We start from the raw sequence: 16,655 nt of genomic DNA on the forward strand, positions 1-16,655 counted from the left end.
ATTTTCTGTTGATTCTACTGCTAATTTTCTGTGTAAAAACTGTAATACTGGAATATTCCAATACCCTATTATGACTATCACGATTCAATACTTTCCAGTAAACACTAGAAAACTAGTATTGCCAGAAGCCTATATGGTCTTCACTGTGCAATACTTTGGACAAGTTTCAGTATGTGTAACTGCTGTATTTAAGTTTTGTCAACTAGCACACCAAGTCTTAGCTTCTGCACTCTGAATCAGAAGCCTTAGCTGCTGAGCTACACACCTGCCCCCCAACTCTGTATGCCAGGAATTGTACAACTTTGCAAAAATAATCCACAGATAAGAGTTTTACAAAGTTTCTTCTCCCGAAAGAGCACCTGCCTTCATATAAATTCTCCAAAGAAAAAGTTTCAAATGGAAAGTAGAGGGGAGAAAGAAAAAGTTTTAGCTGAGCTGTTCAAGAGAAAACAGCACTTCAAGAGTCACACCATGACAAACATTCCTTGCTCTTCTCAAGCCCAGATTAACTCTGTCACTGAAATAAGTTCTGCAGACCAGCTCCATGCTAACTATAAAGGTACCTTCTGCTACAATCTATTTTAAAAGATACTGGAAGATGATTTGCATGGCAAATCCTAGTCAGGCTGTAATAGACTGGACTCTTCAAGTCTGTGCATAGGAAAAATGCAAATTTAAAGAATGGATTATTTTCTTTCATAGTATCAAGCAAAAATAGGTAAAATACTAAAATGCATGTGATGGTTTAGAGTATGGATAAATGTAAGCAAAATGGAGAAAGAAATAGATACTGCCTCAAAGAATTGGCAGTACTTGATAAAATAACCTTCAGTATGAGCTTTTTATCCAAAATTTCAATTTATTATCATCTTCCCTCTTTTTTACTTAGTGTTCTGCCAGGGACACTAGTCATGTAGAGGAAATCCACTGTGTTAGGCAACTGTACAGTTCATGCCTCAGTTTACTTTTCTACTTTCTGAACATGTAGGACAATATCAATGCAGTTATAGCAGGTATGCTATGATATATTAGCAGTGTAACTGTCCTCAAATGCTTTCAAGTAACATGGAAATGTGGAAATAGGCAAAAATAATTATTCAGAAAGACAAATTTACATCTTCTAAGATATAATAAATAAATGAAAAATATTCTCTGTACACCTATCCTTACTCATCCAAACTATTTCATCTATATGATTGAGATAGATAATCCAACCTATTTTTATCTTTTTAAGATTTGACTGCTACGTACATTGAGCCCCCCTCAGGCTGACTGTAAGGTCATTTTACTTCCTACTAAAACATACACTAAACATCTGCATTTTTAAAAAAGTTCCCCACATTGCATCTGGTAACACTTCCTTTGCTATTCTGTTCATATCCTGTTCTCCATGCTTTCCCCATCCAAAGTATGTGCATATTAGGCTTAAGGAAAATATTTTGGTATGCATATCACATTACCTTGAAAGTATGGTGAATCACTGGGTTGATTTATCAATTGATCTTCATCTGTTTAGATTTCGGAAGCTTTCTCTAACTTATATCTGATTAATTCTGAAATAAAACAAGAAGAGTGCAACAATAAGACAGTTGAAACTTTATCTCAATTTCATAGCAATAATTTTCTATCTTAAAAACTCATATGAAGTATGTTACCAGTTTTATACATACAGTTTTTGCAACGCTTTTAAAATTGAAAGGTAAGCAGAGAGTTGTTATGTACTCTCACATACAGAGCAGGTCTTTAAATGGCAGGCTGACATTACCAGAAAGGCATGCATTGGTTGAAATCTCAATCTTCAGCCCAGTACTGCATTTATATAGACTATTACTGACCAGATTTCCAAGTAGACAGTTGTGTATGTATCACAAGCTGGTAATGACACTGCACTGGATTTTCTGCACAAGATTTTTCCAGAATATAGCATGACTCCAACAACATGAGCTCTTGGTACACAGCCATTGACATTTTCACCACCATGTCACATAACTCAGATGGCTAAAAATGATCACTCATGTAATAGTCAGTAATGACTATTATTGTATTGCTGATGAAGAATTTAACAAAAATTCTAAAGTTACACACATTGAGGTCTTTCCCAAATAAGGAACTTGTATCATCTCAAGTAAAATTTTTTAAATTCTTTCAATTAAGATTTATAAACTTGTTGCATATATAAAATAAATTGAAGTACAGTTTATTTTGGTTTAGCCTAAATTAATGCTTAATTGGATAAAGCTAACCCAAAGCCCTGTTAAAACTTCAAAGAGTATTTTCAACCATCTTTGTGCACAGATTACACTAAAGATCAAATAATTGACTTTTATAAGTATTTTGCAATTAAACTAGTGATTTTTTTTCATCTAATAAGAAGACATAAAGATAGATTTACACAAGCCAATCTTGTGCTGGGAGTGGATGACACTTCAGAGAAAACTATTTTCTTCCTCTCAAAGGATTAAAGTCCAGACACAAGGAATGCAGTCCAGGAGGGCATCCAAGCCATCCTTTTAGGCTCTTCTGCCCTAGCAGAAGGTGCAGAACGAAGCCTTTCCTCACTTCTGTCACTTCTCTGGGAAGCTGTCTGCAAACTGAGCTCAGGTTTTTAAATACTTCTTATCCAGTGAAGATAAAACCCACTTTTTCCACTTTAAAGTGCAGCTTACCAGCTGATACTATCTTGACTGGGATCACCCACAGACATATTTACTATTTCTAAGCTTTACTAAGCTTTACTCTGCTCAGTCATGCACTTGATCCTAAGAAGTGCATCAGAGCTTAATTATATTCTGATTACTCTTCAAAATCCCAAATTTTGTCAACTTCAGTGGACAGCACTTGGAAGCAAGGACTGAATTATTTTCTCCCTCTCCTCTGCAGTTACTGTTCTGCTTTATAGTTAGTAAGACTTGAGGCAACTGATCATTAACAAATTTCTGCATGAGTAAGAGCATCAGAACACATTGTCATGCACAAAAATCTCACCTAGTACTACAAAATAAACCTTTCTCTGTAGCTCTTACTGGTAGTTACTGGGAAAGGAAATGTAGTTTTGTCAAAAATCCTTTTTCACCTTTGTCTCTTCAGGGCATAAAGACTCTAAATTCATATGGACCATCCCCTTTACAGATCACTCAACACTCTGCCCCAGCCTCAACCACCTCATGCAGATAACCTTGCTGCTGTGAAAGTAACTCACCTTCTCTCTTCCTCAATTTCTTCAGTGGACATGGGAGCTCTAAGTGCAAAATACCCCTTATTTTACCCTTACTTAAATGTTGCTAGGTACATACAAGGTACAGCTCCACTGCTGTACACAAAAATGAAAAAAAAGTACAAAACAAAACAAAAAACCCACCTATACCTACATCTGTAAAGCAAAAGTCTTTTCCAAAGAGTTAAAAATGTATGTATATGGCAATAAGTGGCAAGCAAAAAAACAATCAGATGAAGGTGAAGATTTTATTCTTATATAGAAGAGATCATTGCATACTATGTTGCCTCCCTGGAGTTTTGACCTAGGGATTACTTCTGGAGTTGAGTTTGAAGGAAGAGAGCAAGTTTCAAAGCATAAAGTAACAGCTTACGACTATTTGAAGACAACTCTTTCTCTGGATAACGGGGGGCAAAGAACAGGAACGATCCTCATTGAGAATTTATAGCAGCTTGATTACAACTGCAACCGTGAGTGAAGAGCAATGCCAGGAGGAGCATCTCACCAGGATGAGTGAGAACAAGCCATGGGGCCTCTCTCTCCAGAAGGTAAGCACTTTGGTACACTGGAGAAGGGAAAACTAGTGGAAAGATGGAAAGATGACAACAACAGTCAAAGCAGCACTACAAAAAAAATGGAAAAAGGTATGTATTTTCAAACCAGTGAAGCAGAGTTCATATTATGTCACTCTCTGTGCCTGAGAAATCAAAAAAAGCTGGTTGCAACAGTTGTTTAAAACTTTGAGGAGCTACTGATACAGGAAACAACCTGGCAAAACAAAAGCTATACCCCAGATAGAATCACTTCTATATGCACATACATAATAAAGGCACCGTTATGATGAATAATATATATTATCCATTTAAGGGGAAAAATATTTACATGAAAATTGTAACTGTTAAAATAAGCAAAGTAACTCATTAAAATAAAAGAAATTTAATGTTATGTGATAAAGCAGTCATTACTTTTGAAAGTATCAAAACTAATGCCTCAGATAACCAATCTCCTTTAACACTGACCCATCAGATACTTTTACTTTCCAGCTGGAACACCAGAAATTTGCAAAGAACACATCTAAAACCTGGAACATCCTTTCTCCTCTGTCAGCCAGTAAATAACCAAAATTAAGATATGATGTAATGCCTACTTTTATGCGAACAAAGATTTGGATGTGAGTAAGGATAATCATCCTGATACTGGGCTTCATTTTAGTCCCTTTATGATTACAGGTAAACCTAATGAGGTCTTATTCTATAAAAAATGGAGGTGCCTGTTGAATGAACAAGAGATGGCCAGCATGAGGCTATGGGCTGTTGTTGTGGCTAGCTAGCAGCTCCAGAGTAAAACAAAGCAATTCCCAGGCTTCCTAACCTGTGCTGGAGACAGATTCAGGACCTGCCACCTCCAGAATATCAGCAGGCCAAAGATGATATAAGAAATAAAAATTGTACCAATTACAGAATGGTCCTTCTATTCCCTTTAGGAAACATAATGCTTTGAATCTTTACAAATTCAAAAATAAATACTAGTTATATATTTCAGATAGAGATAATATACCAAACTTCTGTAAATTCCAATTCCAAAGTTGCAGCCTCTCAAGATTTCACATAATTCTAACGTGCACAAATGTAAAATACTTCTTGCAAGTACTTATTTACAATGCATTCGTGCAAGCGAAAATGTAGCAAAATTCCCAGTGCACAATAAAAGTATGATGTAAGTCATACAGATACAGAATTCCAAAACAGTATGCACTTGAGGGGTTCTAACGCTGATTACTGCCACTCTCCTTTGCCTAATTGCAACATAAATACATTTGCATTCATTATTTTGCCGAACAAATCATGTTACCACTGATTTCAGTTTTATCTTGCAACAATTTTTCATGTAACTTTGAAAACTTCCTTAGCTGTAAGATTAACAAAAGTTGTAAGAAGCCTTTGCATACTGCTGTTTAAATACCTTCAGCCACACAAGGCATAAAACGGACAGGTTAGAAAAACATTTGTTTTCAGAAATAATGAATGATATTCTATATGTTTGTATCTTGTCTGATACTTCAAAATACCTGTGTCTTACAGAATGATTTACATGACCACTTCAAAGTTCAATCCATAAAACACATTAGCTTGCTGCAGCAAACTAAGACACATGAGGACAGCTGAAATTACATTTATACCTTTAAAAACTGTAATTGTGTACAGTTGTAGGGAAGAAAAAGACATGTTCTGTATTTGATGTCATAGGAATACTGATATATGTTACAGTTCATACCGATTACAATTCGTATGATATCAGAAACACAAAAAACAGAAGACCGGTAAGCAAGCAATAAAAATACTGGACATCAGGATTTTCCACCTTTTAAATAAAAAAAAAATGCTGACCAGTCTGTTTAGAAGAATGCATGAAGTGAAACAATAATTTTTAAAATAATATACAAATGTATAGTATAGACACTCATATACTTTTCAAGACAGAAAGCCACAGCTAATCAAGACAATGCAGAGCATATGATTAACATGATTTGCAAAAATTATTATTGAGCTTCTCTGTTAAAGTTAACATATTATTCAAACTACACAGTTATGGTTACTGCAGATTAAAGATTTCAAAGTAGCTCCTCGTGTATATCATTACTGTGAGTGGTCGCATTTTATCTAATTTTAAACTACTGCAGGCAGATGAAAATCATCTTAAAATCTGACTCAATTTAGGTACACTAACCTTACAACCTTATAACACTAACCTTAACAGAGACGTTGGTTCTTAAACAGGTACAACACTATTCTCAATGTAAACAAAGGACACTGGCATGCACCCCGGGCTAAGGATGTCAGCATTTTTCAAACACCTTTCTGACTGTTCCAATTCATGCTGATGCAATATGACCTACATTTTCAATGGCCAAAGAGAAACAGAGACATAGAAAGGGAGGAGATAGAGAAAAGAAAGACAGACAGACCTTTTTTGTCCTTATCCTCCATTAACTAAAGCTTTAAGTATTCCTCAGGAGGATGGCACTGGGCAAGAATAAAAGCAGACTATCGTTACAGTAAACTCTGAATGAAAAGCTGAAAGATAGCCTAGCATAAGAAATAGTAAGATTTTTCTATAAGCCTGTGAACAAGTACACAGCAATACCCTCAACAGGAAAGAACACTAGAATCAATAATACTATAATCAGTTGCCAGTACTAAGCTCTCTGAAATACAGATGCTTATTTTATCACCTTGTATTTCCCTTAATGTTCGTGGCACCTCATTTTAAAATATTCCCTTTACATCTTCTTCAAAAAGAAACACAAAAGAATCCACATCATTATCACCACTTTCACAAATGGGGAAATTGAGGAAGAATCAGTGATTTCCCCACAGTTACCTAATGGGCCCAAGACACAGTGGAACATAAAGCAGAAAGCATCACTCTTCATTACCACTGCATTGAGCAATCTGTTAGGGACCGGGATGCCTGACATACTAATACCTAATCTTGACATAATTCCAAAGTTATCTCTATCTTGTCTCTCTTGTATATGAACTTCACACAGAAAACTGTACTAGATTATTGCTAACTCTCAGAAAGCTTTCCCTCTTAAATGATGGATTGTATTTCTCAAGCTGGCTCCAAAATGCACTTTACTGTGAATTGTAAAACTTGATAAAAATACCACTGGTATTTTTCACTATAAACATGTAAAAATAAAAGTTTTCACTTAAGCTTTAATTGCTTTCTCATTCTTTTGCAGCTAAAGCACCTTTCCATTCAGAAAATAGTACTTTTTTGCAGCTAAACTAGTATGTAAACATAAAAATTAAAATTAAAGGCTTGCTCCTATGATTATGTTGAACAAAAATGAAGATCTTTCTATTTTCAGTTATTGATATTTTAGTGCAAGGGCTGTCTTCTTGCAGAATATTTGCAAAGTACTTACAGCATCAAAACCCCTTCCCTACTGCTAGTAGTTAATATAATACACAATATAACAACAAATCACTTCCTTCTTATTGAAGCTGAAGGCCAAAATTTGATCTTAAGTACACCTTTGTAAATCCAGAAAGACTCCAGTGCTTTCTAAAGAGTTTCTTGGGATTTGCACGTACGTAAACAAGACTGTAATTTGGCATCGAGTTTGAAACCAGAGATCAATATAATGTATAGATTAATTCCTGGTTTTGAACTGTATTTATTATAACAATAGCTTTCTTATCAAGCAGTAGTCATCTCCTGAAATGCAATCATCCCTGCAAAGCAAGTACTGAGGAACTGTCCTTCCTTTGCCGGAGTGCAAACACTGTTACAACTGCCCAGTGGTGACTAGCGTTGGAAGGCAAACAGCACCAACTGGAAGGAACGGGGAGGAAAACATTGAAGTGCATCCTGCTTTAAACTGAAGAGACAGAGCGGAGAGTCAATAGAGTGTGATAACAGGAATGAATGGAAGGAATTACCTGTAAAATCATCAGAGGGAATACAGAAATTAAGAGAGCATGGACACTACAGAAGGAGATCCTTGGATATTGGGGAGGAGACAATGTCTGAAGAAAACAGAGAAATATTTCTCATGCTAATTAAACACATGTGCCCATGAGACTGTGAGGATCTCCTATTCTCTAAAATGAGATTAAAATCACACATTCCTCCACTCCCATTATGCCTGGTTGCACCTTGTTCAATCTACCTTACTCTTTGCGAATGAATTCAGTGGGAGACTCTGGTATTTCCCGTTAGACACAAATAGTTCATTTATGTTAATTTAGAAGAACAGATCAAGAGAGACTCCTAACTATTTTTACTATTATTAAAACTCTCTTTTGTGAATTTTTCACAGCAATATTTTCTGAGTTTCTCATACTTTCTGCTTTTTTTCTTTCTTGCTGCACAGTATCTCTCTTTCAGATCAGAAGGGAGAGAAGCTAAGGTGACATTTTTATTGCTGTCCAACACCATAAAAATTCCAGCTTGAGAAGCCAACCAGCACAGAGACTTGCAGGGTCCAAGCCAAATAACCCCGGCAAGATCCTTCCCCTCTAACAGTGACTGCCATCTAGAGTTAGAGAACACTGGCTCACATGAAATACAGTATTGTTATGGAGAAAAACATCAGAGCAATGAGAGAAATGTTAATCCCAACTGTTCAAACACCGAGAACTCACATTCTAAAAAGTTACAACTACCTTGAAAAATTTAAACTATTTGGAGTTCTCTTCTTAACAGGCCTTCTGGCTAATGAGCATTTAGCCCATGTCTCCCAGCTTTTCCCTGAAAGCTGAAAAGCTAGTTGCATTTTGTTTTAAACACTTCAGTTGTATATACAGGAAAAATAATTAAAGTAACACTACAGTGCTTTTCAAGTAAATTCTCTGTTTCAGACTGATTTTCAAATGAGTTTGAAGTCTGCTCTGGAACACTCTCATTTTGCCTGCTTTAAGAGACCACAAAAATTACAATAAATAAATAAATAAATAAGCCAACCAAACTCACTTTCCTGACACATTCTGGACATACCCACATCCTGCTCAGAACTGAATGCCAAGTTCCATCATCAGCTGAAGATGCAACAGCCAATATATATACCTTTAAAAGATTACCTATGTATGCTGATGGAAGCTTTAACATTAATATCAGTAATACTTATAAGATTTAAAAATGTCTTCCTGGTGACATGAATCTTAATTTAAAACCCTTAATATTTTCATTTTAATAAACATATTCATACTGACTCCAATATACTAATGACTTAAATGTATACATAAATCCACTTAAGCCAAGACTTCTTACATAATGTAAATTTGACACATGTTTATATACTGTCTTAACTCAGGGCTGTTTATTATACTATATAAAAATCATATCTTCTTTTCTTACTACTACTGTAAAACCTATGTAGCTAATAGTAGGGTACCATATATTCAAGCATGAATCAAGTAATCGCTGGATACTCATTAACTGAATAAAAGGAAGGAATGAGCCAGCAATGTGCCCTTGTGGCCAGGAAGGCTAATGGTATCCTGCGGTGTCTTGGGAAGAGTGTTGTCAGTGGGTTAAGGGAAGTGATCCTGCCCCCTGTCCTCAGCCCTGGTGAGGCCACATCTGGAGTGCTGTGTCCAATTCTGGGCTCCCCAGTACAAGAGAGACATGGCACTACTGCAGCAAGTCCAGTGTAGGGCTACAAAGATGATCAGAGAACTGGAGCTATGAGGAAAGGCTGTGAGAGCTGGGCCTGTTTACCCTGGAGAAGAGAAGATTGAGAGGAGATCTTATCAATGCCTATAAATACCTTAAGGGAGAGTGTCAAGAGAATGGGACCAGACTTTTTTTAGTGGTGCCTAGTGATAGGACAAGAAGCAATGGGCACGAACTGAAACACAGGAAGTTTCACCTGAATATGAGGAAGAACTTCTTTACTGTGAGGGTAACAGAGCACTGGAACAGGCTGCCCAGAGAGGTTGCAGAGTCTCCTTCTCTGGAGATGTTCAAAAACCCACCTAGACATGATTCTGTGCGACGTGCTCTAGGTGACATTGTTTGAGCAGGATGGTTGGACTGGATGATCTCTAGAGGTCCCTTCCAACCTCAACCATTCTGTGGTTCTGTGAATTTTTGGTTATTATTTACCTGGAAAAGTATAATAATTTGCATTTGAACATATTCTCTGTAGCATTTACCTTCCCTACAAACCATACAGGTATCAAGCCACAACTGTGTAAGTATTTGCTAGCATATTCCGTAGTTATTAAAATAATTTACTAATCACAGCTTTTAATGTCTTGTGAAGAAATCAATTCTCCAGTTTCCTCATTCCTCTTCTGTTCATGACCAGGAACACTGCTAATGAAGCATTATAAAAACACAGGATTTCTTCTCATCTTTATCACTGTTGCAACAGATATACGAACTCAAGGTCACTCAGTGTACCTCCCACTTAGTGCTAGTCCCATTGAGAAATGAATTTGTTCTAAGGGAGTATAAATTCATTGATAAGATGAAATTAAATGTGATTACTAAACTCACTATCAAACACGGCTACCTGCTTACGTACCAAATGTCAAGCAATAGCCTTTTGAAAACAACAATTTCTACTTTTTGCATGCATGCGGCCACCACAGCAATTGTTCACTTAGATCCATACCTAAGCCACCATTCTACCCCACAAAGCACTGCATGAATCCTCCTGACTTTTTTTTTTCAAGTAGAATAACAATTCCACAACTGCCCTGGCTATAATATTACAGCAAAGAATAATATCTAAACAGAAGGAGGACAGGTACTCCCAATAGGGCATGGTCTTAGTAGATGACATACCAAAAAAAAAAAGAAAAGAAAAAACCCAACAACACGAGATTACTTTATGTACGCTTGACAGCTACCATAGCCTTCCTTATAAACTCCAGCTGAAACAGAACTGCTAAGCAGGTCACAGAAAGTGGAAAATTAATTTCAATGTATATCAGTCTCACATTCTGATCTTGTAAAAATCTATGCAGTGTACATTTAGAGATCTGTTAACCAAAACAGAGATGGAAGGAGCCTCCAGAAGTTGGACAGTCTGTCCTGCACCCCAAAGGCACCATAACTACAGTATCTGTCAGGAATGATACAAGTAGTCCAACCTGTTCTTAAAGGCCTCAAGCAATGGAAACACCACTGACCCCTCAGGCGATTTTTTTCCATGTTTTAATAAATCCACTAGAAAATTGTGTTTGCCCATGCTGAATCTTCTTTGCTGCAATTTAACCTACTACCATGGTCTATGGCCTACCTATCTGCCATAAAGCCCCTCTTTGCAAAGCTCTTCAGTAGATTTGTCATTTCACTCTCAGTCCCCTCTTACTTCACCTAAGGAATTCCTTCCTTTCAGCATTTCCTTATGCATCATGTTTTTCAGATCTTTAAGCAACTTCACTGTGGTCTCCATGCTTCCTCTTTTCTGATTTCATTCAATACAGACCCTGTTGTCTTGCATGCCTGCAGTTAACCAACACTTTATTCCAAAACTAAAGGAAAGAGAACAGTCTGAACATGAAAGTACAAAGGAGACATTGTAAGGTGTTCTTCCACTGATGTTTTCTTTCATGCTGCATAATAATTTTTCAGCTAACAGCCATTAAAAAAAAAAGAAGTATGTAATTTCTCAGATTTCCTGGAAGTCATCACACAAAATCAAGATCCTTAATGACGTAATTTTAACATCTAACAAAGCTTAGGAAGCTCAACTTGAACATAACAGGCATGCCTTCCCAATGTAGCATTTTATACTTACACATAAACCAACTAAAAGTATTTGTGGTATTCCTATTGCTTTAAAAATTCAATGCATGTTCCTGAAATAACAAAATTGTCATTATTACGGTGTGAGCACAAACATAGAAAGGAGGCTTGTCCCCTTGCTCTGCAGCAGGACTGTGCACCTTCCTGTTGACATCACAGATAGTGCACAAAAAAGAGCTAGTGAAGCACTGGAAACATAGAAAACTGCTTGCCAAATGGGAAGAAAAATAAAAAGTTAAAAATTAATCTGAAAGCTTCAAAACAGATCCTTACAAAATGTGATCCCAAAAAACTATTCAATTTTTTTCTTTTATAAATCCACCAACATTATATTTATGTGCCCAAACTCTCAATAATTGCATTTTCTATTTTTTAAAATAAATTTTATGCTTTAAATTCCCTGGTAACAATAGACAACTATATCGAAATCTCAAAATTCCTCTTGATAAAAAAAATTGTCTGGAATGATCTTTGACTTGACATTGGATGATTTCTGGAAAAACTGAGGACAGAATTTCAAACAACGCTTTCCTTCATTACTAACTAAAAGGATAACGGAGCCTAGCGAAGTCTGGGCCCTGCTAGCAGCTGGGTTAAGAGAACACATGGTTAAGGTAACATTCTTTTCCTGCCTCTGTAGCTTTGTCAAAAAAACCCACATACTTTGATACGAATTATGGTAACACTTTTCTCAACCACAAAAAAACAGTTCTGTATCTTATCCATACCTGATGCAAGCTATCCTGTGATAGGGCTGCTCGATACTATTTTTTCCCAAGCAAAGACATTTATTCTAGGACAGTACTGCAGCTGCTTAAAAGATACCACCCGCACAGAAGTCAACAGAGAGCAACTGCTTATTTAGAGGAGTACGCTTGCTGAATAACTTCAAGAAATCTCCGTAGGAAGTGACATGCTCTCGCAGCATCTATCTCCACAGAAGAGCAGCAGCAACAACAACAACCACGGCCAGAAAAAAGATACAGAATATCAGTTATACTCACAAGCAGAAAGGGAAGAAAATGTAGGTTGCAAAATGGCTGTCTTAGAGTTGTAACTCTCTGTGCCAAATTTAGTAGACCAGTCCTAGAAAGACATGATGGGGGACAGACTCTTTGAAGAAGCAATTACAAATTAAAGGGTGTCAATAAGAATAAGCCAGTCATTAAGAAATTCATTACCTGTATTATCATGATATTACAAGTCTATGCCAACATAACTAGTCTTATATGTGTACTTGTCCAAAATATGTAACTATTATGCTTACTTGTATCAGTTTAGAGAAAAAAAGAATCAAGCGAGCTTCTGACATACTTGGAACCCCAAAGATTATACACAGTGCATACATTTCATTGCTGAGACTTGTAAAAATACAGCTCTACTCTGAAAGGCAGTTCGATTCCCAGAGGAGTGCACAGGTATAACAGTAACCTGACTCCATTTAAAATCCTGAAACATAGGATAAAGCTCACAGCCTTAATAATTTGTCCAACAGAAGAACACAACCTTAGCAGTTAAAATTCTGTGTGATTTTTTTAAAAATTAAGCTCACTGCAGAATTACGTTTTGAAGTGTTCTTCATAAAACCAATCTTTCTTTCTTAGTACTGTGTGAAGCCCCATTGAAATCACTTCAATCTCTTTCACTAGCAAAGTTCAAAATACATTCAAGTGCTTATAAGATCAGGACAGACGATTTCTTTAACATAAACATTTGAAAACAGCAGCTCTTGGGCTATTTAATTCCATTTGTTTGATGACATTTTAGCTACAGTTACAGTTAGTTGCTCCTGTTTATGCATTAGGAAAGAAGGAAAGAAGTTTCATTAGGAAAACTGATAGTAAATACCCTCCTACTCCAACCCTGGCAAAGTGCCTGCAGCTCAAGTAGAACCTAGGTATTTTTAGTTAAATTTCCAATTCATGCCATCATTTAAGATAAGTCCTACGGTTTAATTTTAAATATATATGTGCACTATTTTAATTCATGTTATTTTATTGTTCAACACCATTCTAACTTTACATATGCTTTACACACACTAAAAACCACAAACAGATCTCAAAAATGAAAAAATAAACATAAATGCCAAAGCTACAATGCAATAAAACTGCAGTGAAAATATTTACAATGAACCACAAAATCACAGGTGCATACTTACAGTTATTATTAGCAGTTCGTTTTACTCTCATCTCTTACAAGCCAATCTTTTTTCACTTAATTAATAAAATCAAAATTATCTGACTTTTTTCTTAGTTCAAAGGGACAAAAAGATCTGCTTTTACAGCTGGCTGTCAATCATGCTGCACTAAAATTTTGAAAAACAAAAAGAAAAAACAAAAACCAAAATGCTTGCTTATATCAACACTCAACTAAAACATTATCACAATATACGTTTCCTTGAACTTTTTATAAACGCTACTAAGAGGAACTACATTTTGGACTTAATATTCTGAGACTATCATCATATGAATTGGCTCTAGCTTGTACAGTCATACTTTGACAGACATCCACGCATGCAAGCACTTTCACCTATCAATTGAGAACTAGTGTGTGTGTGTATATGTGCGTTATATATATATATACATATATATATAATGTATTTTATATATCAGATATTTTATGTTCAATTCCTCCTTTGCTAATAAGTTTGAAAGCAATTATTTTATTTACCTTTTGCACCCCTTCAAAAGTCATTTACAAAGCAAACTATTTTATTCCACAACTTGTTTTTTCTGTTTGTTTATACTTTTCAAACCCAAATTTTACTCCCGCTTGCAGACACAAAATGTGGAAATTACCAAGCAGGAAAACACACTTCTTTGAGTGGAAGCTGGTCTTCAATTAGAAAGTGATCTTTGCCACGCTTGCATGTTTTTCTCTTGTACTTCTGAAATGACTGACTTACTTTCATGGATTATTTTCTTAAATGCCCTGCTGCATTAGCCTTCAGTCATCTAGTACCTAAGCACTGAGCCATGGTCGCGTTCATTCGCTCTTTCTGATGGCAACACCAGCTTCTACTAGTCAAGAGCCTGGCGATTACAGAATTTGCTCTGATGGAAAGAATTACGGGCTTTAATCCCCTTAGGAAGAAGGATACTTGGGTTCACGTCTCCCACACATGTGGTGAGCGCTCTAGCGGATAACAACTCCGCTAATGAAGAAAAGCGAACCGGAACCATTACCACCTCCTGGGTTTCGAAAGCAAAGACTGACCTTTGCTCCCTTTCTGAAAGAAAGAGCTTATGATCCTAATTTCAAGAGAGCGTGAATCCAAAATGCTCCCCAGAGGAAGGTGCTTTGCCCTGGATATAGGCAGGATTTAAGGCACATTCCTCCTTTAGCTACTGTGTAGAAAACGTGCAGATTCATCATCTCCTTCAAGCTGTTCCAGCTAGTATAATTCTTAGGAAATCCCAGCAAATATTAAAGCATTGCCCCCCCCCCAACACACACACACCTTCCCGGAAACACTACCCATCTGGCCACAGCCCGACCGAACCTTCCCTTTGACACACCAGCTAGCGGAGGGTAAGGAAACGGCATGACCTGCATCTCCCCCGTCTGCATAGGAGAGTCCCTGCGGAAGAAGACCAATTACCTTCTCAACACACACCTTTAGAAATAGTTGCTCAAACCATTTGCTTTCACAGCAACTGAAGCAATAGTTCAGAAGCCATGTTTGGCCCACACAAAAAAGAAAGAAAGAAAGAAAAAAAAAATTAAGAGAGCATGCTTTCTTCCTAAAAAGGCCATAACTTCTAGGTAGGACCTATGCTGCTGCCAATCACTGCTGCTTCTGACTATCATTACCTTATCAGCAATGCAGTGTTTTCATTCAACATATGACACAGTAAAACATAAAACAAGCATGCATCACCAGAGCACGTGGCCAGGCCTCAGATTATTTCTGTTTCACTGCTCAGGCTTGTACTTGACTCAGAAATTAAAGCATGAGCACACGCTTCACTCTATCGTGTTTTATGGAAACCGTAAATTGAAGATGTTCTTACATATTACCCACTGAGATGGTCATTCCGGTAAGAGGATATACTTTAAATTATAAAAATTTCCAAAGCAAAATACAAAACCAATTTAAAACCAGAAACATTTGTTTATCAATACACACTTGCTACTGTCTTTCTCCACCTTCTGAGACAGTTTCTTCCAACCTCCTTTCATGGCATGGGGGCTTACTTTGCCGCACTTAAAAGCTTGTAAAACTTCTAGGCATGCTCTCTCAGATTTGAACTGCTTTAAAAAAGAAACAAACCACACCAAAAAAAAAAGATCAACTTCTATGAAACTGTGAAAAGCTGACTCAGAAGCTGCGCAATGGGTCTGATTCAGCTTTCTTAAACGCAGTCCAAGAACCTGGTCACGTGACCCACCAAACGCCACCCCGAAGACAGGCACGAGCTGCTTTCCAGAGGAGGAAATGCCTGCTTTTCCTCGTAATCCTGCTGCAAAATCTCTTCAGTAGCACGAGCAGTTATTTATTTATATATCAGATTATTCACTCTGATACGCACAACTCTCTTGTTGTTCGTCCAATGCGCAAAGCCCCAGTTAAGCACAAACATTTGCCGCTTGGCTCAATGCCAACAAAGACAAATTCTTCTTCTTAGTCAGCGATAAAAGCTCGTTCAGTGCCCACCTCCTCCTCGCATAACCCTGGAAAGCTGCTAATGATCTTCAGGACACAGTGTAAATGCTATCAAATCCATGAGCTAGCAAAGTAGGAAAGGAAAAATACGTTCTTATAAAGTAAAAGTTTACTTTTACTGAAGATATCCTGCCAGCAAACTAACAGGCTACAAGATAACTGACTAATCCTGCCCCCAAAACTCCAAAATACTAAATCTCTTTACAGAATACGTGAAAAGTGAAGTGCTATCCTAAAATCAACTGCCAGTCATTTTACATCGCGGACCGCAGGCGCAGTGTGGGATCTCCTACGTATCGGAGAGGCAGCTGGAGTCTATGGTGGTAACAACGTTCAGACAAAACGAAAAATCTGTCTAATCCATCTTGCAGCAGTCTCACGGCACTGCGTTTCAGGAGACATCTGTTAAAACACCTGGACTTTCTCACCAAGTAGGAACCTACTAAGCTACGGGTAACAGGTATCACGAAGCAGCGTACCGCTTCTAACTTTTGATTCTTCCAC

At 37.0% G+C, this 16,655-nt stretch overlaps 1 protein-coding gene across 1 annotated transcript in view; it reads right to left on the reverse strand.

The window, feature by feature from the left end:
* Window positions 1-12,520, reverse strand: part of ATXN7 (ataxin 7) — an 84,410-nt gene extending 71,890 nt beyond the window's left edge. The window contains exons 1-2 of the mRNA XM_062585604.1: window positions 12,490-12,520; window positions 1,461-1,553 (exon numbers count right to left, since the gene is read on the reverse strand). The gene's annotated coding sequence lies outside the window, so the exon portion shown is untranslated. The remainder of the gene's footprint in view (window positions 1-1,460; window positions 1,554-12,489) is intronic.
* Window positions 12,521-16,655: the final 4,135 nt, after the last annotated feature.

Source organism: Rhea pennata, chromosome 12 (genome assembly GCF_028389875.1).
Source record: "Rhea pennata isolate bPtePen1 chromosome 12, bPtePen1.pri, whole genome shotgun sequence".
NCBI classification, from domain to species: Eukaryota; Metazoa; Chordata; class Aves; order Rheiformes; family Rheidae; genus Rhea; species Rhea pennata.